General features: G+C 45.5%; 1 long non-coding RNA gene across 2 annotated transcripts in view; it reads right to left on the reverse strand.

Annotated features, from left to right (window-relative positions):
• Nucleotides 1-22,267, reverse strand: part of LOC144698296 (uncharacterized) — an 869,665-nt gene that overhangs the window by 22,058 nt on the left and 825,340 nt on the right. The gene's annotated exons all lie outside the window — the stretch shown is intronic.

Here is a 22,267-nt window from a genome sequence, read left to right on the forward strand (position 1 = left end):
AGCAGAATTGTACTCGAACATAATCTGTGACCACATGGCCCGGCATATCCCCCACTCGACCATTATCATCAAGCCAGAGGATCAACTCTGGTTCAATGAAGAGTGCAGGAGGGCATGCCAGGAGCAGCACCAAGCATACCTAAAACTGAGGTGTCAACCTGGTGAAGCTACAACACAGGACTACTTGCAAGCCAAACAGCATAAGTAGCAAGTGATAGGCAGAGCTAAGTGATCCCACACCAACGGATCGGATCCAGTCGTGAATGGTGGTGGATAATTAAACAACTCACTCGAGGAGCAGGCTCCACAAATATCCCTATCCTCAATGATGGAGGAGCTCAGCACATCAGTGCAAAAGATAAGACTGAAGCATCTGCTACAATCTTCAGCCAGAAGTGACGAGTGAATGATCGATTCACAAATGCCAGTCTTCAGCCAATTCGATTCACTCCACGTGATATCAAGAAATGGCTTGAAGGCACTGGGTACTGCAAAGGTTATGGGCCCTGACAATATTCCGGCAATAGTACTGAAGACTTGTGCACCGGAACCTTCCGCACACCAAGCCAAGCTGTTCCAGCACAGCTACAACGATGGCATCTACCCTACCTGGCTATGTGAAAAATTGCCCAGGGATAAGGAGGAAACTTCTTCAGCCAGAGAGTGGTGAATCTATGGAATTCATTGCCACAGAAGGCTGTGGAGGCCAGGTCATTGAGTGTATTTAAGACCGAGATAGATAGGTTCTTGATTGGTAAGGGGATAAAAGGTTACGGGGAGAAGGCGGGAGAATGGGGTTGAGAAACTTATCAGCCATGTTTGAATGGCGGAGCAGACTCGATGGGCAAAATTGCCTAATTTCTGCTCCTATGTCTTATGGTCTTCTAATTCTCTGTAAAAGGAGTTACAAAAGCCATCACTGTCAGGACAGGATAGAAACTCAGAACAAACAATTCTAGATACTATGGAACATTTTTCCTCTCTTGTTCCCCCAAAGCCTTTAATCCATGTCCCACAAACTCTCCCTCCTCCCTGTGCTGAAATCCAGTGAGAGTTTTGGACAACTCTTTCAGTATCTTTTTAACAAATTAGTACAACTGGAGATAACAATATGTCTGATCATTCACTTCAGTCATTACTCGTGACAAGTCATTAATCTGAAACCCGCTGACCGACCAGACAGAATAGCAGACATTAACCTTGTGTTCAAAACTCACAGTGTGGAGATTTAATGAGTGATCATGAAAATGGTTTGTCCAAACCTCCCAAGGTTTCCTTCCTTCCTTCTCTCCCTCTCTAACTAAGTTAAACCTGGGATCAGTCTCATGGCCCATTCCGGTTCCTGCTTCTCTTCCCGATGACTAATTAACGCCAATTAATCACTGAGAAGACTGAAGACACTGTTTTCAGTCCCTGCAACAATCTCCATTTCTCAGATGCCAACTCCATTCCTCGCCTTGGGAACAGTCTGAGATTAAACCAGTCTGTTCACAACCTCAGTGTTACATTTGATCTCGAGATGAGTTTCTGACCTCATATCTGTGCCATCATCGTCTGTTTCCACCTCCGTAACATCACACAACCTCACCCTGTCTCAGTGCGTTTGCTGCTGAAACTCTCATCACTGCTGTTGTTACCTCCAGACTTGATTATTCCAACACACTCCTGGCTGGTCTCCCACATTCAATGCTCCACAAACTTGGCACCATTGCTGTTGGTGTCTTCACTGGCAGCGAGGCCCATTGCCCTAACACCCTCTGCTTCCTGACCTGCCTTGGCTCCCGGTGAAGCAACAACTTGATTTTAAAATTCTCATCCTTGTTTTCAGATCCCTCCATGGCCATGCCCCTCCCTATCTCTGTAATCTCCTCCAGCCCCATTACTCTCTGAGATATCTGCACTGCTCTAACTCTGGTCTTGTACATTCCCTATTTTAAATGTTCCACCATTAGTGTCCGTGCCTTCAGTTCCCTCGACCGCAAGCTCTGAAAATCTCTTCCTCCATCTCTCCATCTGTCTACCACACTTTCCTCCTTTAAAACACTCGAGTATTGATTAAAAAATAGACATTCAAAACTTTTTAATCTTGTATACAACAGAAAATCAAGAATACCAAATTTCAGTTAGTCAGCCTCGTAATGCGTCTCACTTCCCCTTGCTAGAAGCTACATATATTCATGCACAAGGACCTGTCCTCTGCAGACAGAAGGAACATGTCCAAGCTTGGGGGCCTTTGGTTGAATTAAGCAAAAGCACGGGGGGGGGGAGGGGGGGAATGATCGCTCCCTGGTGTATTCTCCATGGCAACGCCTTAACCAATCAGAGCTGACTGGCCAAACCAATCATCACCCTTTCCTCGTGCAGTATAAATTGTTGTTCACTTTGAAATTTGGTTTTCTTGCATCTGTCCAGATGAGTGCAATATGAAAACCTTCAACAGCATGTCTCTTTTTTAAGCAATGCTTAAATTCTGTACGAATGAGTGACTATGGGTTTACAATTCTATTGTTGCTGATCTAAAAGTCCCGGCGACCGCACATTTGATGAATGTCTCCCTCAGGCCGTGTTGTCACTTTATACAACGCATGCGCCCTGTACACCCCTCCTTGGAATGGTGCGCACATGCGCATTGTTGCACTTGCCGCTAGAAAGATGGCGGTTGCGCATGCGTCCATCGCTATATTGACCCTATAAAGATGGCGTCCATTAATTCAGGCCTTATCCCCGCAGCGCCGAGCAAACGCGAGACCGAAGGCACCTTTTTGAGAGTTTGGGGCCAACACAGTGAGTTTATGAAGCTTCCCAACTCACCTGCCAGCCCCCTCTATGTTCACGGGTTTGTTTTCGGCACTGGGTCCGCATTCGTTTTTCTAAAATCCGCATTTTAAATCCGCTCGCTGGAGCTGTCTACCCGTCTGCCTCCACCGGCTGCGCATGCTCCAACTCAGTGATTGACGGCTTCATCGGACCAATAGGAAGAGGGAGGGGTGACGGGCGGTGCGGGAGAGGCTGGTCCTCCAACCAATCGGATTGAATGAGGGGGCGGAGCGGAGTGAGTGTGAAGCATGCGCAGTGTGAGTGTAGGAGCCGGGATGAAGGATTGAAAATGCAGCCGGTGAGAAACTGGCGAGTGCAGGAGAGGAATGGATCCGGAGGGTGGACTAGGAGGGTTCACAAACACCCGGTGTAGGACTCCAAACCCGGATTAGAAACTCTGTCTTTGTTTCCACAGATGCTGTCAGACCTGCTGAGTTTCTCCAGCATTTTTGTTTTTGTTTCAGATTTCCAGCATCCGCAGTATTTTGCCTTTATCTTAAAAACTCCCAGAGCCGAATTTACACCGGGTGTTTGGAAACTCCTTTTAAGAAAGGGAGGATTTGCACACAGCAAACTCAAACCAAGAGATGTGTCTGTCTCTTAATTTCTATCCTGGGCTGACCTGCTGAAACACAGTGAATTCACACTGGGGAGAGGCTGTTCATCTGCTCACAGTGTGGTAAGATGTTCAGGACATCATTCCACTTGCTGAGATACCAGCGCATTCACACTGATGAGAGACTTTTTTAATGCCCAGAGTGTGAGAAGTGCTTTAAAAGGTGTGGGAAACTGATACCCCATCAACGTGCCCACACTGACCAGAGACCGTTCAGATGTTCTTACCGTGGGACTGGGTTCAGGCAGTCAAGGGACCTTATTCGACAGGTGCAGTCACACTGGGGAGAAACCATTCAGCTGCTCTAAGTGTGGAAAGAGATTCACTCAGTTGCCCCATCTGCAGACACCAGTGAGTTCACACTGATGAGGCCTTTTAAAGTCACATGGACTCAAAACATTAACTCAAGTTGACAAGTAACTACAGTGATTGGATTGAGCTGTTAATCACATTTGGGACTGAATAATGTTCAATGGTCTGTTTCTGCTGATAATAAACTCCATCCCAGTTATGGGGTTAAAATTCTGGATAAAAGTCAAATAAATCAGCTTTGTGTAAAACGCACTTGTGTGTCGAGTCTTTTTCATATCTCTACGGAAGTCATTTCTTTTTGAAATGCTCTCTCTCTCCACTGTCTGTTCCATTCTCACCTCTAACAGCAAGTGTGAGGAGCTCATGGAGCTTCTTTGTCACTAAGATTGAGTCAATCCGATCAGCTGCTTCCCTCCTTTCCCCTAGCCCACCGGGTCAACTGTCTCGAAAGCTCCCCCCATGTCTGAGCTCTGAACTCAGATCTTTCTCCAGTTTCCTATTTCCCTTCATAGCCCCTCAGTGCTCATCTTGCCCATGAGACTCGCCTTCTGCTCCAGTGACCCTATTCCCACTGAATTGCTGACCATTCAACTTCTCCATGTTTGCTGATATTATTTTGATATGATGCTGATATGATGTTTTTTTCTCTCTCTTCTGGTACTGTTCCTCACACCTTTAAATCCACCATCATCATCCATCCCAAAAAAAGGATCTATCCTTGATCCCTCCTATTTCTCATCTACATGCTACCACGAGGTGACATCATCCAAAAGCACCGTGTTAGTTTTCACATGGAGACTAACAATGCCCAGCTCTACCTCACCACCATCCCTCTCCATTCCTCCACCGTTACTAAATTATCAAACTGCTTATCCTACATCCAGTAGTGAATGAGCAGAAATTTGCTCCTTTTAAGAATTGAGAAAATCAAAACCATTGTCTTCAGTCACCAGTACAAAGTTCGTTCCCTAACTCCCGAGCCCATCCCTATGAAGTAACATTGGGATATGTTGTCCTATGTTTGTCAAGCCAGGAATCTTTGATCCGAAGTGATAGAGAGAGGAGGGAGAGCCATTCCTGTAATATTCAATACGTTTCTGAAGATTTTTTAGGGTTATTAGACAGTGATTTCTTACAGATCTCTCCACCCTGAGAAGGGAATGCAGAGTCATATGGACTCGAACCATTAGCTGTATTCCTCTCCACAGATGCTGTCATATATGCTGAGTTTCTCCAGGTATTTTTGTTTTTGTAAGGGAATGTCCTTATTGACTTCTCGCAACTGATTTCTGACCAACTTCACTATTTCTCAGCTACCAGCTGTTTGCCTAATTTCTTGATGACAAACCGTAAATAACATACTAAAGATACTAGAATGATCAGAATCAGCAACACAAACCATTGAGCTACCACCAAGAATAAATGTGAAAACTTTATCCACTAAATGTGATAACTATCGACTGAGATTCGTCCTCCCCACCTGCAGATCATCACACACAATTTTAAATTATTGGCATGTCGTAAATACATCTGGCTCAAACAAAAGTTCATGCATGAACTTTAAAGATTCTCCAGCTCTCTGTTCACCTGCATCCACCTTGTGGATATTTTCTACATCCAGATTCTATTTCCCTCTTCACTTTAATTTTACTCCCTCTGATAGGTACTGGTGTGTTTAATTCTATCCTGATAGTTTGACAGTCAGTTTCTCTATGGAGTGTGTGTTAATGTCTTGATGATTTAAAATGTCTCATTCAATTTTCCACAATAATCACTTCATGTTGTTCTGTTGTTAAGTAGCCGAGTATGTCTGGGACCTGTTCTTCAGTGCAGGGTCACCATGCATTTCCACATGGCGATCTGGGAGGGATGGATCTGGCAGCTGGGTTAAATTGAGAGTGTGGGGATGGCAGATTAAGTTGTGGAACTCAATAGGGAATTGGACCAAAATCAGCAGCATGTCCAGGGAAAAGGTGGGGGAGAGGGACCAGGTGAGTTAATTCCAGAAGAGTAAGAGGTCTCCCTTTTCAGATGGAGATGAAGAGAACTTGTTTAGATTTTTCAGAGGGTCGTTAGTCTGACGAATTTTCTCCAGAAAGTAGCGGAGGCTGGGTCATTGAATTTATTCAAGGCACTATTAAACAGAGTTTTGATAGACAAGTGAGCCCAGGGCCATGGGTCGCGGGGGGTGGCGAGGGGTTTGGGGGGTGGGGGGGTGGGTGTTGCGGGGGGAGGGGGCAGAACGGACAGACAGGAAAGTGGAGTTGAGACCACAAGATCAGCCATGACCTTATTGAATGGTGGAGCAGGATCAACGAGCTGAATGGCCTCTGTTCCTCTGACCCGGGCTGAGTGGTCTCTATGTGTTGTTCTTGGCTCTGATTTTATGGAACTGTAAGGGGCTCGAGCGACAAAATGGTCTATTTCTGCTGCTGTTTGTTATGTTTTTATTCAGCACCAATACCACTCAGTTGCTATCATATTGCCAGCAGTGGCGTGTTTGAGTGGTCAAAGGCGCTGGATTTAGGCTGCAGCCTCTATTGAGTCGTGGATTTGAATCTCATCACTGCCAAAGTTTCTGTTGGTTCATCCTTTCAGACGTTTCATCAAATCCCTTAGGATAGGCTCGGGGCATTTGACCTATGACGTGGTTTGTCTTGGTAGGAAGAACAAGGGAGGCTGTAGGAATTGTAGGGTGACTGGGAATAGGCGGGACTGAATGCTCTCATTCTCTGCTGTAACCATTCCATGATTTTACATGAACAACATTTACACCAGTGTGAGGTCTCCAGTCATGGCTGAGTGATTAAGGTGATGGATTCGAACTCCACTGGGATCTGCCCCCGCAGATTCGCATCCTGCCGATTGCGCTGCTCAGTGTTCCTTCCTTTTGGTGCCTCCAGAATTAATTATTGGCTAAATGGAGTCAGAACCTTCCAAACACTCCCATCTGTTTTTCCTGTTTCACTTCTGTGTTCCTTCTTTCCTGGTCATCCGTAAGCATTCACAGAAATAAACAGGACTAGCCAGTTCACAATGCTTTCACTACAAGGGCAGGCTAGAGCCTAGGAATCCTGCGATGAGTAACTCATCTCTTGAGCCCCCAAAGCCTGCTCACCATCAACAAGCACAAGTCAGGAATGTGATAGAATACTCCCCACTTGCCTGGATGAGTGCAGCTCCCCCAAAACTCAAGGAGTTTGGCACCATCCAGGACAGAGCAGCCTGCCTGATTGGCACCCTATCCACAAACATTCACTCCCTCCACCACTGATGCACAGTTGCAGAAGTGTGTACCATCTACAAGCTGCACTGCAGGAATTCACCAAGGCTCCTTCGACAGCACCTTCCAAATCCATGATTTGTGCCATCTAGAAGGACAAGGGCATCAGTGAAGGTTCACTACAACAAACACAGAAAATGCTGGAAAAACCCAGCAGGTATAGCGGCATCTATGGAGAGAGAAACAAAGTTAACATTTCGAGTCCATACGACTCGCCTTCAGAGTGTTCCCCTCTTTGCACAGAGCAAGATCTTCTCAACAGAGACTCTGTCTCCTTTCATGGAATAAAAGGGACGGTATAATGTGGATTAAAAATTGGCTGAGGGATAGGAAACAGAGAGTAATGGTTAATGGGTATATTTCGGGCTGGAAGAAGGTTTGTAGTGGAGTTCCTCAGGGGTCGATATTGAGACCCTTGCTTTTCTAATATATATAAATGATCTAGACCTTAGTATGCAGGGGAAAATTTCAAAGTTTGCGGATGACACAAAACATGAACTGTAAACTGTGAGGAAGGCAATGTATAACTTCAAAAGGGCATTGACACATTGGTGGAGAGGGCAGATAGATGGCAGATGAAGTTCAATGTGGAGAAGTGTGAGGTGATACACCTTGGTGCTACGAACATGGAGAGACTGTATAAAATAAAGGTGTGTAGGAGCAGAGAGTTCTGGGTGTATATGTGCAGAAGTCATTAAATGTGGCAGGACAAGTAGATAGAGCTGTTTCTAAAGCATACAGTATCCTAGGCTTCATTAAGAGGGGCATAGGGTACAAGAGCAGGGAGGTTATAATGAATTTATACAGGGCACTGGTTGGACCTCAGCTAGAGTATTGTGTGCAGTTTTGAGCACCACACTATAAGAAGGAAGTGAACACATTGCAGAGAATGCAGAAGAGGTTTACGAGATGGTTCCAGGGATGAAACACTTCAGTTATGAGCAAAGATTGGAGAAATTGGATATGTTTTCCTTGGAAAGTAGAGGGTTAAGAGGAGACTTGATAGAAGTTTTCAAAATCATGAGAGGTCTGGACAGAGCATATCGGGAGAAATTGTTCCCACTCATAAATGGACCGAGAACATTTTTAAGTGTTTTGCAAAAGATCCAAATGTGAGATGAGAAAAAACTTTCACACAGTGAGTAATCAGGGTTTGGACTGCACTGCCTGGAAGTGTGGTGGAGGCAGGTTCAATTGAGGCATTCAAGAGGGCATTGGGTGATTATTCAAATAGAAACAATGTGCAGGTTTATGGGGGAAAGGTAGGACATTGGCACTAAGTTAGAAAGCTCAGAGAGCCGGTGTAGACACGATGGACCGATTGACCTCCTTCTGCACCATACCATTTCTGTGATTCTGTGAACAAGCATCTCCCCATCATCACCACCCACCCTGCGCATGTTTGGAACACTGGGTGGCAAGGCGCATGCGTACCGGTGGGGATAGGGGACATTTAGCATCGCGGGGAATGCTGGGTAGAATAGCCACCATTGGAAGTCCCCACAGGTTTATAATTATTTATTGACTGTTACTGAGGCTAAGCTTGCGCCCCCTAGCTTCCTGAAGCAGCAAAACGCATGCTCCCTGCAGGGAGGCCAGCGCACAGGGCAGAGCCTTTCCATGTACTTTGTGCCCTTCTGATGGAGATAGGCTGTATTAACGCACACTTAACATTGTGGGTAATAGGGATCACCATTTATGCATTCAAGGGTGTGAAGGATAAAGTATCATAATCATTGAAAACTAAAGTGGTTCATTGTATTATTTTAAATGTTCTCTTTCAATATGTAATTATGTTTATCTAATTTTAGTTCCAAACTCAGATTCATGGCCACAATTTGCTTCTTTCTCCCACCCCCTGAACTCCATCTCCCAATATAATGTTGGCGAGTGATTGTTGATGGTTCTGGAAACCAAAAGGAAGAGAGCTCAGAGGTCAGAGGACCAAGAGAGCAGCGAGTTCTGTAACAAATCCCAGGGCTTGAGGGCTGAACCTGAGTTGACCTGTCAAGTGAGTCTTTGGGAAACCCTGGTTACCAATTTATCTTTTCAACTTAAACCTGCTGTTTCATTTTCAGTCAGGAACAGATCACAGTTTTACACAAATTTCTGACTTGACAGCACGGTTGCAGCATTTACCGTTGTTCTTCCTGTCTCAGTTGGAAATAAGCCTTCTGTTCCATGTCCAGGAGATCTGAACCATGGAAGAGAGCGGCTGGGACACATTTCTTACACATTTCAGGATTAACCCACACGGGGGCTTTGCTGTCAGTGAAGAGAGATAAGAAAGACCAAAGTGCTGTTTGTCCCTCTCAGTGTGACCCTGAGGGACTGTGTCCAGGTTGAAGTTCTGTTCCTGCTGCATGATCCACGACCCAGATTGTCCTTTCTGAGCTCCAGCCAGGTGATGTTAAACACCCAAGTGGGAAAGACAGAAATCTACAACAATGTGTTAAATCAAAGCTGATTTGTTTGACATTTTGTCCAGAATATTAAACTTCAGGCCAGTCACAGGGGTTAATAACACTAACAAAATTCAGCCCTGGATGTGATTAACAGAAGCAACAACAGTAGAATCTAACCTCAGCAGTCACTCCTGTGTCAGCAGCTGAGATGACTGAGTGAATCTCTTCCCACACACAGAGCAGGTGAACAGCCTCTCCCCAGTGTGAATGTGTTTGTGTGTCAGCAAATCCATTTTGCTTTGAAATCGCTGCTCATGGACAGAAGTTTGAAAAGATTCCTTATCAGTGTGAACAAGTTGATGTGTATTGAGGTGGGATAACTCTTCTCAAACAGGGAGCAGGCGTACGGTCTCTCCCTAGTGTCAGTGCGCTGGTGGACCCTGAGTTCACATGATCGCCTGAACCCAGTCCCACAGCGAGAGATCACGTATGGTCTTTTGTCACTGTTGTTGGCACATCAGCTCCACAGAACTTTTATAACACTTCCTGTGATCCAGGCATTTAAAATATCTTCCATCGGTGTGAAATCACTGATATGCCAACAGTGAATCCCTCCTCACACATGGGGCAGATGAATGACCTCTCCCCGGTGTGAACTCACTAGTGTTGTAGCAGGATGGACAATCGCCTGAACCTCTTCCTGCAGTGAGAGCAGATGAATGGAGTGGAACCGGAGTGAATGCACTGGTGAAACATCAGTGACTGTAGGTTTTTAAAGCTCTTGGTACAATCTAAGTATTAAGCCCCCTCTCTCTCCAGTATGAATTCACTCATATGTGTGTATGGAGGTTGCATGGACAAAGAGATTAGTTAGGGCTCAGACAAGGGGGATGTTTGTCTCGGTGGGCTACTGGAAGGGAGAGAAGCAGTAGATGCAGCTGATCATATTGTCTCAATCTTAGTGAGAAAGAAGCTCCATGAGTTCCTCACACGTGTTGCTGGGTGTGAAGATGGAGGAAACAAGGGAGAGGGACATACAAACATACGAACTAAGAGCTGTCGTGAATATAATTCATATGTTTTAGAATATAACTTTTAGTTTTAGGAATTAAAGTTTCAAATGTAAATAAATGGGAGCATAAGGTTAAGAAACTGGTGAACACAAAACTGGTGCCAATGTGGCTGAAGATGTGGGAGAGGGAGAGAAACTGCCTTGTGTTCGAGATATTAAAAGACTCAACACCGTGTGTTCAACACAACCTGATTTATTTCACTTTTATCCAGAATATTAACACTTATAACTGGGCTGGGGTTTATTAATTTCAGCACAAACAGACCCCAATGAACATGGTTCAGTGCTCAACGTGATTAACACCAAAATCCAATCACTATAGTTACTTGTGAACTCGCTGGTGTTTCAGCAGGTTAGATGAGTCAATGAATCCCTTCCCACACTTGGAGCAGGTGAAAGGCCTCTCTCCAGTGTGAATTCGCTGGTGTACAGTGAGTTGAGATGACCACTTGAATCCAGTCCCACAGTGAGAGCACCTGAACGGTCTCTCGTCAGTGTGTACACGTTGATGGGATATTAGGTCCCCAGAACATTTATAGCACTTCCCGCAGTCTGGGCATTTAAAAGGTCTCTTGTCAGTGTGAACTCGCTGGTGACTCAGCCAATGGGATGAGGTAATGAATCCTTTCCCACACTTTGAGCAGGTGAACGGCCACTCCCCAGTGTGAGTGCGCTGGTGTGCAGTGAGGTGAAATAACCTCCTGAACCCAGCCCCACACTGAGAGCACCTGAATGGCCTCTCATCAGTGTGAACCCATTGATGACGAATCAGGTCCCCGTAACTTTTATAGCACTTCCCACAGTCTGGACATTTAAAAGGTTTCTCGTCAGAGTGAACTCGCTGATGTGTCCGCAGGTTCGATGACTGAGTGAATCCCTTTCCACACTCAGAGCAGGTGAATGGCCTTTCCCCAGTGTGACTTCTGTGGTGTCTTTGTAAGTTGGATGACCTAGTGAATCCCTTCCCACACTCAGAGCAGGTGAATGGTCTCTCCCCAGTGTGAACCCGCCAGTGTCTCAGCAGATCAGATGACAGAGTGAATCCCTTTCCACACTCAGAGCAGGTGAATGGTTTCTCTCCAGTGTGGCTGCGCTGATCAGTTTCCAGCTTAGACAGGAAATTGCATTCGTTCCCACAATCCCCACATTTACACGATATCTCCCCATTGTGACTGCGCTTGTGTCTCAACAGACCAGATAATCGGCTGAAGCCTCGACCACACACAGAACAGATGTGCGGTTTCTCCCCACTGTGAACGGTGCTTTTTCCTTCCATGTTCAAAATCCGATGTTATTCAGGTTACGATAAATTGGGCGACTCTGTGAGATCTTGGTGTGATGTTTGGTTTCAGTTTCCCGACTGCAAATCCTTTCCCTCTAATCCGCTGTGAAATTGATTTAAAACAGAAAAAAGGGAGTGAGAGAGAACCCACAAAAACACAAAGGCACGTTGTGAAATTGAGCTGAATGAATATGATAACCTGTGGGGCCGGCACTTGGAAAATTGACCATCAAAGCTGCTGGACCCAGCTCGTTCACTAATGCCCATCAGGACAGGGAACCTGCCAACTGGTCAGAATCAATACAAAACTCCAGCATCTATGAGATGAAAGAGAGAGGGAGATGAGAGAGGAAAAGGGTGAAGGAGAGGGATTTTATATATCTACTACTCGACCAGAACTTTGACAGAATCTCCCAATCCCTCAAACTCCACCAGCTAGAAGGGACAGGGTAGCGGGTGTATGTGAACACCATCACCTCCAAGTTCCCCTCCAAGTCACACATAGACATGACTGTCTGACACCTGGTCCTGGATGAACACAAATTTCCTCCATTTAAATATTGGGAAGACTTTAGTCATTGTCTTCAGTCCTGTTAGGAAATATGTTTAATTATGTTATCTTTGTTTTTGTGGGCATTAGGAATGAGTCTTAGCTTTAAAGTTTAGGTTTGTTTTGTTTTTCTGTATCTGCGTGTTAAGAAAGGCCAAATGTTTTAGTTTCATATTAAAAGGCTGTTGCATTTCTAATGAGATGGTTACAATCCATATGAAGTAAAAGTTAATACGCAAGAGTAGAAACAACAGTGCTGTTGCCTAGCACCTGGGGTGGGGGGAGGGAGGTGGGGGTACAGATAGGCAGGTTCCTCCCACAGACACACACACAGAAGAAAGGCAGCAGTTTTATTTGGAACCTGTTGGAGTTCAGCTGGTTTTGAAGTTGCTGCCAGAGAGACTGGAGCAAAGGGGACAGATAGAAGTTCCAAACTAAAGAAAACCCCTAAAAATCCAGGAGAGTGGAAGAGGAGGAAGCCCAAAGAAGATATTGCAGGCAAAGGAAGGACAGGAACCTGGGAAAACATCCTGTTAAGTGAAGTTAAGAGTGAGGGGCAGAGAGAAAGGCTCCAAGCTTCAGTTTTTAAGTGAGGAAAGTTTGCAAGAAGGTTTAAAGAGCCAACTGAAGGTCTGTATCTTTGCTATGGGCATGTGAAGCAGTGGTGTACTGTTGACGGCTGAGTTGGTGAGAGAGAGTGCATGGAAGACAGCTTGAATGCATGTGGTTACCCAGGGAAGAGGAACATCAGAAGGAGAGTTCGAAACCCTGGAGGTGAACCCTTGTGGAAGGCGTCTGAGAGAAAAGGTCAGTTTGGGAGAAGATTCCAAGACGAGGTTTTGGAAAGTGGAGATTGGAAACTCTCGTGTGAAGAACGGAATTCAGTGAGACTGGTTGGCTCACGGTGAGACAAGCATCTGTGGGGAGTTGAGGAGAGATCCATAACATCTGGTTGAGGTGACATCTGTCACTTGAGGTCAGAGTGTGGTGTGTCTGACTACACGGTGCTATAGGTTTATATGGACTAGGTATTTACTGTGTATATTAAAGTATAAGATAGCTTTTGTGACTTGAGTTATCCTTACAAATCTGTATATATCTGTAAAGGTATAGGTGTGAGTGAAGGAGTATTGTAATATAGTTCATCTTTTCTTGTTGAATAAATGTTTTATGCTGCTGCTAAAAGTTCATCAGCTGACCCCTATGCCTCTGTTCAGTAGCTACTCTCCACGTATCTATACAAACAAATAAAAGTCAGGATCCATCAAGCTGGTTTCCAGTCTGGGATCAGGCTTGTCCAGGGGTAACCTCAGCTGGGATCATCACAAATCCCCACTACAAACTGCACTCCCTAACCATCAATACCATCCATCTCTTTTGCAACTTTGAGGCTGAACCAGACTGTTCACAATCTTGGTGTCATATTTCACCCCAAGCTGAGATTCTGACTACAGATCAGGAAGACCGTCTCTGTCCACCTCAGTAGCTTTGCCTAACTTCACTCCTTCGCTCATCTTCTACTGAAACTCATCCATTCCTTTGTTCCCTCAAAACCGGACTGTTCCTAGCTGCCCACATAAAGATGGGGTCATTTTAAACTCTGCTTCCCGTGTCCTTACTCACACTAAGTCTCGTTCATCCAACACCCCTGTTCTCACTGCGCTACATCAGCTCCTGGTTAAGCAGCAACTTAAGTGTTCAAATTCCATCAATGACCTAGCCCCTCACTATCTCAGTAATACCCTCCATCCCTCCAAGATATCTGGCGGTCATCCAGTTCAGGCCTATTGAGCATCCCTGATTTTAATTGACCCACCATTGGCGGCCGTGCCTTCAGCTGCCCAGACCATAAGCTCTGGAATTCACTCCTTAGACGTCTCTGCCTCTCTCTCATCCTTTAAGACTCTTGATTTGACCTACCTCTTTGACCAAGCTTCTGATCATCTGCCCTGACGTCTCCTTATGTGCCTCAGTGTCAATTATAGGAATGTAATATTCCTGTGAAATACTTTGGAATATTTATTATATCCAGCGTGCTATATAAATACAACTTGTTCTTGATTTGGACATATATCATCACTGAATGAAAATCCTGTAACTCCTTACCCAACAGCACCTTAACCACAGTGGCTGCAGCGGTTCAGGAAGAAGGCCCACCAACACCTGACCAACACACAACTGGGGATTGACAATATCTGCTGGTCTTCTTAGTGACACCCAAATACCAAGAATGGAGCTGGCAAAAAAAAATCTCGGATGAAAAGGCACCGTAGAAATATTTACTAAAACAATGTTCTTAAATGAATGGATAGTGTCCGTTTAGAACCTGATCTCCCCCAGAATCTACCTCCCTTGACAGTCTCACTTTGGAAATTGCTGGGCCCGACTGTGTTCCAAAATCCTCGGGTTGAAATACACTCCAGCTCAAACTGATGCAAGAAATAAAGACCCCCATCCAACACCCACCCAAATTCAAACCGGCTCCGAATTGGTCTGTCTGTGTTTCTAGACTCGGTTCCAAAAAAAGCAATAAAACGAAAGGAAAACTCACCAAAGCTGGGTCTGAAATTAAGGGATAAAATACTTTAAATATCTAGCAGGTCAGGCGGCATCACTCGATTAAGAAACAGATGAAGAACGGCCTTCAGATTGCATGAAAACTCTTAGCGACAGCAGCAAAGTAACGGCTGTGAACAATGCCATGCGCCCCAGAAACAGCTCGATCGGAAAGTTGTTCATTTTCCCATTGAAGATCGATTGTCGCAATGTGCAGGTGGCATCAATGGCGCAGAGAGTTAAGGAGGTGAAGAACTGCAGAAAAATATAGGAAGACATGACAGGTTTGCAGACTACACGGATAAATTGAAAACTAGATTCGAAATAGTGGGATGAGGGCGGGTTGTGTCCCTGCTGATGGAGATAGACCGTATTCGACCTTCCGGAGCATCCTGGGTAGGATTCCCCGCCATTATTACAGAACAATAAGCCGCGCTTCTGCGCTTGCGCACCCACTCCAGGACCGAAACTTCAAGCCATCCAGAATCACCTGAACCTGCTGCCTGAAACTGGGTGTGGGAGAAGCAGGAAGAATGAGGAGAAACATTGTCATCTAACACTCATAGCAACCTCCAAAACACCTTAATTCCCGGGATAGTGAGACAGAGTTCAGAAACACTCACCAACACGATTCCAGTAAAGCATCCACGAGGAAAGGGGGATCAGTGACTGTGCCTGCTCTGATATAGCCCCAGATCAGTCACTCAAACCCCAAACTCCGCCCCGTTCACAGCTCAACCTACGAGCTTGCAGCTTCCTGCACCTTGACCCCGCCCTGCCCAGGGTGTGACAATCCAAGGTGAGTCATTTGTGTAACCAGGGGAGTGGGGGAGGGGTGACCTCCCGCCTTGTGCTGTGTCTCAAATGCATGCTTCCTCTCCTCCCCCAGGGCATTCTAAACACTGCATGCAGACGGCTGGTGGACCTTGGGGATCTACACTGACCTGCACCCAACTCACGATTCACTCTGTGAACAGCTGTTGTTCTATTATTCTGCCACACTTTCAAGTAAACATCTTCTATCATACAAGTCTTGTTTAAAACTTGTTTAATTGCAGGGCAAATGAACAAAGGCAGGGAGGTGGCACTCGGTAAATATTTCCTTTTTGGGGATAATTTCGACATGACGGGCCGAGCGGCCTTCTACTATGCTGTAACCATTCTATTATCTTCTGAGGTGTCTTTATCCCGCTGCTCCATTGCCAGTGATTCCCGGCTTCTGCTATTGTCTCTGGCTCCCTGTATAACCAAGTAATTCCCCGACTTTCCCATGCTCACCCTGTGCAGTGTGTGTCAGACTTCCTCCGGACAGCTCCCCCCATCACCGCCCCGTCCCATTTAACTATCAGCAGCTTTCTGTTTTTCTGGCTTTAGTTAAATCTTAAGAATTTCAGGATTTAGCTTCAAACTCGCCTTAACTGACTGTCATAAATCTGAAACTCTTTGCCCCACACACAAGGAACGATTATTGTGTTAAAAGCCAGAACTCAAAATGCAGCTACTATTCTCCAGATTTCACCACTTCTCCAGATTCTTCTATTTATGCACATCAGACCCGAATGGGGTTAGTTGGAAATTTAATCGTTTATTACAAAGTGAAAAGGGGACTCTTTACTCCTGAAGTTCAACAATTTTATGTCCTAATCTCTGGCCCCATTTTGTTTCTCTGTTTTCCTCTCTCATTGTGCTCTTTATTTTCTTTACTTTACATTCAGACGATTGCTAACGTGCCATTCACACCTCGTAGAGACACATCTTTTGTATTTTACTTGTCCCATTACCACTCCCTTTGATCTCGCATCATGAGAACTTCTGTCAGTTGATCTCTCCAGCCCTGTAGCCTTTCACAGACCCTTCCTTGTGTTTTTCTTCCCACCTCCCACCTTTCACTTGCTCACAGACCTGAAACGTTAATTCTGTTTCTCTCTCCACAGATTCTTCCAGACCTGCTGAGAGTTTCCAGCTTTTACTGATTTTTATCTCAGATTTTAAGTCTCCACAATATTTCCATTTTGTACAAAGCCGACACCGTGACTGATTACGCTGATTAACAAAGTAATTCATACATTCATTTCTTATTTGTAATTTATTTCTTGATCTGTGATTAATTATTGAGCTATTTATCAGTCATCAGTGCCTGTAAATGTAGTTACAATTTCATCACTTCCCTGGTTTTCCTCACACTCCCTGGCACGAATATTAAATCCTTATTAATCTTAAATGGAAAGATCAGCCCAACACCGACAGATGAGTCAGTTTAACCTCGGTGTGGGAAAGGGTTTATAAGTGGTTATTCAGGGCAAAATTAACAGACTTTTGGACAAATGTAGATGAATTAAGAAAGGCCAGCACGGATTTCTTAAAGCAAATCGGGTTGAATGGACTTGCTTGAGTTCTTTGATGAGTTAACAGAGTAGGATGATGTGAGTAGTACGGTAGATGTGCACATGAACTTCTAAAAGGGGTTTGATAAGGTGCCAAGTAACAGGCTTGTCAGCAAAGTTAAAGCCCACGGGGCGGAGGCAGCATGGGTACGAAGTTGACTGAGTGACAGGAAACAAAAAGGCCGCCCACATAATGGTGGGAATTTCACGCTGTGATATGGGTCAAATAAATCAACTTTGGGAGGGAAGAGGGAGGGAAGAGGGAGGGGAAGAGGCGGGAAAAGGGGGGGGAGGGTGGGGAAATGGTGGGGGGGGAGGGGTGGGGGGGGCGGGAAAGACCGGGGGAAGGGGGAGAAGAGGGAGAAAGTGCGAGGGAAGAACAGAAGGATAGGTCTCTAAAAGGCTGCAGGGCGGGAGAGATTAACTGACAAAAGGTTTCATGACGCAAGGTCAAAGGGAGTGGGAATGGGACAAGTAAAAACACAAAAGATGTGCCTAGATGAGGTGTGGATGGCACTTTCGCAACCGTCTGAATGTAAAGAAAATAAAAAGCGGAATGAGAAAGGGAACAAAGACACAAAGAAACAAGAAGCAAAATGAGGGCAGAGATAACGATAGAAAATTGTTGAACTCAATTTTGATTCCTTAAGGCTGTAAAGTGCCCCAGAAGATCGAAATCACTGGGGATGGAGCAGCGGGTTAAAGACACATCAGAGATTCATAGAATTATCGCAGCACAGAAGGAGGCCATTCGGCCCGTCCTGTCTGTGTTGGCCCACTGAAGGGACAATTTACCTCAAGCTACGGCCCTGCCTTTGCCCCATAGCCCAGCAATTAACCAAGATTAAACAAGTCTGAAGCAAGATTTGTATGAAAGATGATGTTTACGCGAAGCGGTAGCAAAAAAATGAAAATCAATTGGTTCACACAGTGAATTGAGGGAGGGCGCAGCATAATGTACCCGCGCAGGTCATTGAGGTTCCCGAACGGCCATCAGCCGTCTACATGCAGTGTTTAGTGGGCCCTGGGGGAGGGGAGGAAGAATCCATTTGGGACACAGCACAGGGCGGGAGGCCACCCCTCCCCCACTCCCCTGGTGACACAAAGGACTCACCTTGGACTGTCCATACCTGGACAGGACGGGGTCAAGGTGCAGGAAGCTGCAAGCTGGTAGGTTGAGCTGTGAACTGGGCGGAGTTGGGGGTTTGAGTGACAGGTCTGGGGCTATATCAGAGCAGGCACAGTCACTGCTCCCCCTTTCCTCGTGGATGTTTTACTGGAATCGTTTTGGTAAGTGTTTCTAAACTCTGTCTCACTATCCCGGGAATGGAGGTGGATTGGAGGTTGCTGTGAGTGTTAGATTATATTGTTTCTCCTCATTCTTCCCGCTTCTCCCACTCCCAGTTCCAGGCTGCAGGTCCCGGTGGTTCTGGATGCGAGACAGTTATTTTTATCCATTTTCCGTTTATCTGTGTAGTCTGCAAATCTGTTTGTATTCCTGTATTTTGCTGCAGTTCTACACCTCCCTGGCTCTCACTGAGCCATTGTTGCCACCTGCAGATTACGACGAGCGACCTTGGATTAGAAAAATAGACAATCGAGCGGTTTCTGGAGCACAGAACATTGTGGGAACATTGACCGCCATTTGTCAACGGCTTTCACTGAGAGTTTTCGTTCAGTCTGAAGGCAGGTCAGTGACCTGAGCCCCTTGCTCGGTTTCTTAATCGTTTTTTTCTGCCTGACCTGCTGGATATTTAAAGCATTTTACATTTTAATTTCAGATCCAACATTGCAGTTTTGCTTTCGTTTTACTGTTTTATAGAACCGAGTCTTGAAACACAGATAAAATCAAAAGACTGCTGGGAAATTGCTGAGCCCGAGGACTTTGGAACCCAGTCGGGCTCAGCAATTTCCAGTGTGAGACAGGCAAGGGAGGTAGATTCTGGGTGAGATCAGTTTGCTAAACGGACACTATCCATTCAACTTAAGAGTATTGTTTTAGTAACAAGTATTTCTGTCGTGAATTTGTATCGAAGATTTTTTGTTAACTCCATTCTTGGTATTTGGGTGTCACTAACAAGACCAGCAGATATTGTTAACCCCCAGTTGTCTGTTACAAATGCAAAAAGTGCTTGAAAAACTCAGCAGGTCTGATAGCATCTGTGGAGAGAAAGGCAGAGTTAACGTTTCCGTATGAGTCTTCAGAGCTAAAGGGAAGTAGAAATGTGGTTAAATATGTACTGTTTAAGGGGAGGGGTGGTGGGTGGAACAGGTGAAACAGATAGAAGGCCAGTGATAGGTGGAGGTAAGGGAGAGATTGCAAAGATGTCATAAGCAAAAGGTCAAAGAGTTGTTAACAGTGGTGGCACTGGCTAAAGGAGGTGCTAATGGTGACATTAAGAGTGGAATGTAGAATATGATAATGGCTGGACTAGGGTAAGCACTCTGCAAAGTGAAAGATGGTCCGAGTGGGGGTGGGGTGGTGGGGGGGGAGGGGATGGTAGTGTGGAAAAAAATCGAAAATAGTCTGAAAGCTAGGGATAAAACAATGAATAAAAATTGAAGTAAATTTAAAAAATAATAATAATGTAAATAAGTGGGGAAAAAATTAAATTGAAAAATAAAAATGAATATAGAAAAAAGGTGGATCAAAAATGGGTGGGGAGGGAGGAGTGAGTTCATGATCTGAAGTTATTGAACTCAATATTAAGTCTGGAAGGCTGTAAAGTGCATAATCGGAAGGTGAGCTGCTGTTCCTCCAGTTTATGTTGAGCTTCACTGGAACATTGCAGCAGGCCAAGGACGGAGATGTGGGCATGAGAGCAAGGTGGAGTGTTGAAATGGCAAGCGACAGGGAGGTCTGGGTCTTGCTTGCGGACAGACTGAAGGTGTTCCGCAAAGAGGTCACCCGTCTGCGTTTGGTCTCTCCAATCTAGAGGAAACCGCATTGGGAGCAAGGAATGCAGTAGACTAAATTGAGGGAAGTGCAAGTGAAGTGTTGCTTCACTTGAAAGGAGTGTTTGGGCCCTTGGACAGTGAGGAGGGGGGAAGTAAAGGGGCAGGTGTTGCACCTTCTGTGGTTGCATGGGAAGGTGCCGTGGGAGGGGGCGTTGAGGTGTAGGGGGTGATGGCGGTGTGGACCAGGGTCTCCCGGAGGGAACAGTCCCTATGCAATGCTGACAGGGGGGTGAAGGGAAGGTGTTTGGTGGTAGCATCATGCTGGAGTTGGCGGAGAGTGTTCCTTTGAATGCGGAGGCTGGTAGGGTGAAAAGTGAGGTCAAGGAGGACCCTATCATGGTTCTGAGAGGGAGAGGAAGGCATGAGGGCAGAGGCATGGGAAATGGGTCAGATACAGTTGAGGGTCCTGTCAACCACCCTGGGTGGGAAAACCCGGTTATGGAAGGAAGACATGTCAGAGGAATGGTTTTGCAAAATGGCATCATTGGATCGGATATGATGGAGGCAAAGGAACTGAGAGAATGGGATGGAGTCCTTACAGGAAGCAGGGTGTGAGGAGCTGTAATTAAGGTAGCTGTGGGAGTCGGTGCGCTTGTAATGGATATTGGTGAACAGTCTATCACCAGAAATTGAGACAGAGAAGTCAAGGAAAGGAAGGGAAGTGTCAGTGATGGACCACGTGCAAGTGATGGAGGGGTGGAAATTGGAAGCAAAATTGATAAAAAAAAAATTTCCAGGTCCGGACAAGAGCATGAAGCAGCACCAAAACTGTCATCGATGTACCAAAAAAAGAGTTGTAGGAGGGGGCCTGAGTAATACTGGAACAAGGAATGTTGCACATACCCCAAAGGGACAGGCATAACTGGGGCCCATGCGGGTACCCGTAGCCATACCTTTTATTTGGAGGAAGTGAGCCAAGTTTAAGGAGAAATTGTTCAGTGAGAGAACTAGTTCAGCCAGACGGAGGAGAGTAGTGGTGGATGGGGGTTGTTTGGGCCTCTGTTCAAGGAAGAAGCGGAGAGCCCTCAGACCATCCAATCCCTCTACACCTCCATCCCCCAACAACTCTGAAGAGTCATACGGACTCGAAACATTAACTCAGTCTTTCTCTTCACAGATGCAGCCAGACCTGCTGAGTTTTTCCAGCGTTTTTTGTTTTTGTTTCAGATTTCCAGCATCCACAGTATTTTGCCTTTATCCCAGTTGTGTGTTGATCAGGTGTTGGTGGACCTTATTCCTGAACCGCTGCAGTCATTGTGGTGAGGTGCTCCCACGATGCTGTTTGGTAAGGTGTTAAAGGATTTTCACTCAGTAATGATATATGTCCAAATTAACGACAACTTGTATTTATTTAGCACCCTGGGTAAAATAAAACCTTCCAATGTAGTTCACAGGAATATTATTGTGCAATATTTAGTATTGAGGCACATAAGGAGACATCAGGGCAGATTATCAAAAGCTTGGTCATAAGGTAAGTTATAAGAAGAGTCTTAAAGGATGAGAGAGAGTCAGAAAGGTGAAAGGACGGAATTCCAGAGCTTATGGCTTGGACATCTGAAGGCACGGTCATCAATGGTGGGTCAATTAAATCAGGGATGCTCAATAGGCCAGAACTAGATTAGCCCAAATATCTGGGAGGGATGTAGGTTGGAGGATATTATAGAGATAGTGAGGGTCGTGACACTGAAGGATTTCAGAACAAGGTTGAGAATTTGAACATTGGGGTTCTGCTTAACCAGCAACCTATTTAACTCAGTGAGCACAGGGTTGTTGCATGAACGAGATCTGGTGCAAGTAAAGACTTGGTATGCAGAGTTTTGAATGACTCCATCTTTACGTGGGCAAATCAAAATAGTTCAGTTTAGAGGGAACAAAGAAATGGATGAGTTTCAGCAGCAGATGAGCTGAGGCAGGAGTGCATTTAGGCAAAGTTACTGAAGTGGAAAGAGACAATCTTAGTGATATGTGGTCAGAAGCTTGGGGTGAAGTGTGACACCAAGATTGTGAACAGTCTAGTTCAGCCTCAAAGAGA

This window comes from Cetorhinus maximus, chromosome 23 (assembly GCF_964194155.1).
Source record: "Cetorhinus maximus chromosome 23, sCetMax3.hap1.1, whole genome shotgun sequence".
Classification (NCBI taxonomy): domain Eukaryota; kingdom Metazoa; phylum Chordata; class Chondrichthyes; order Lamniformes; family Cetorhinidae; genus Cetorhinus; species Cetorhinus maximus.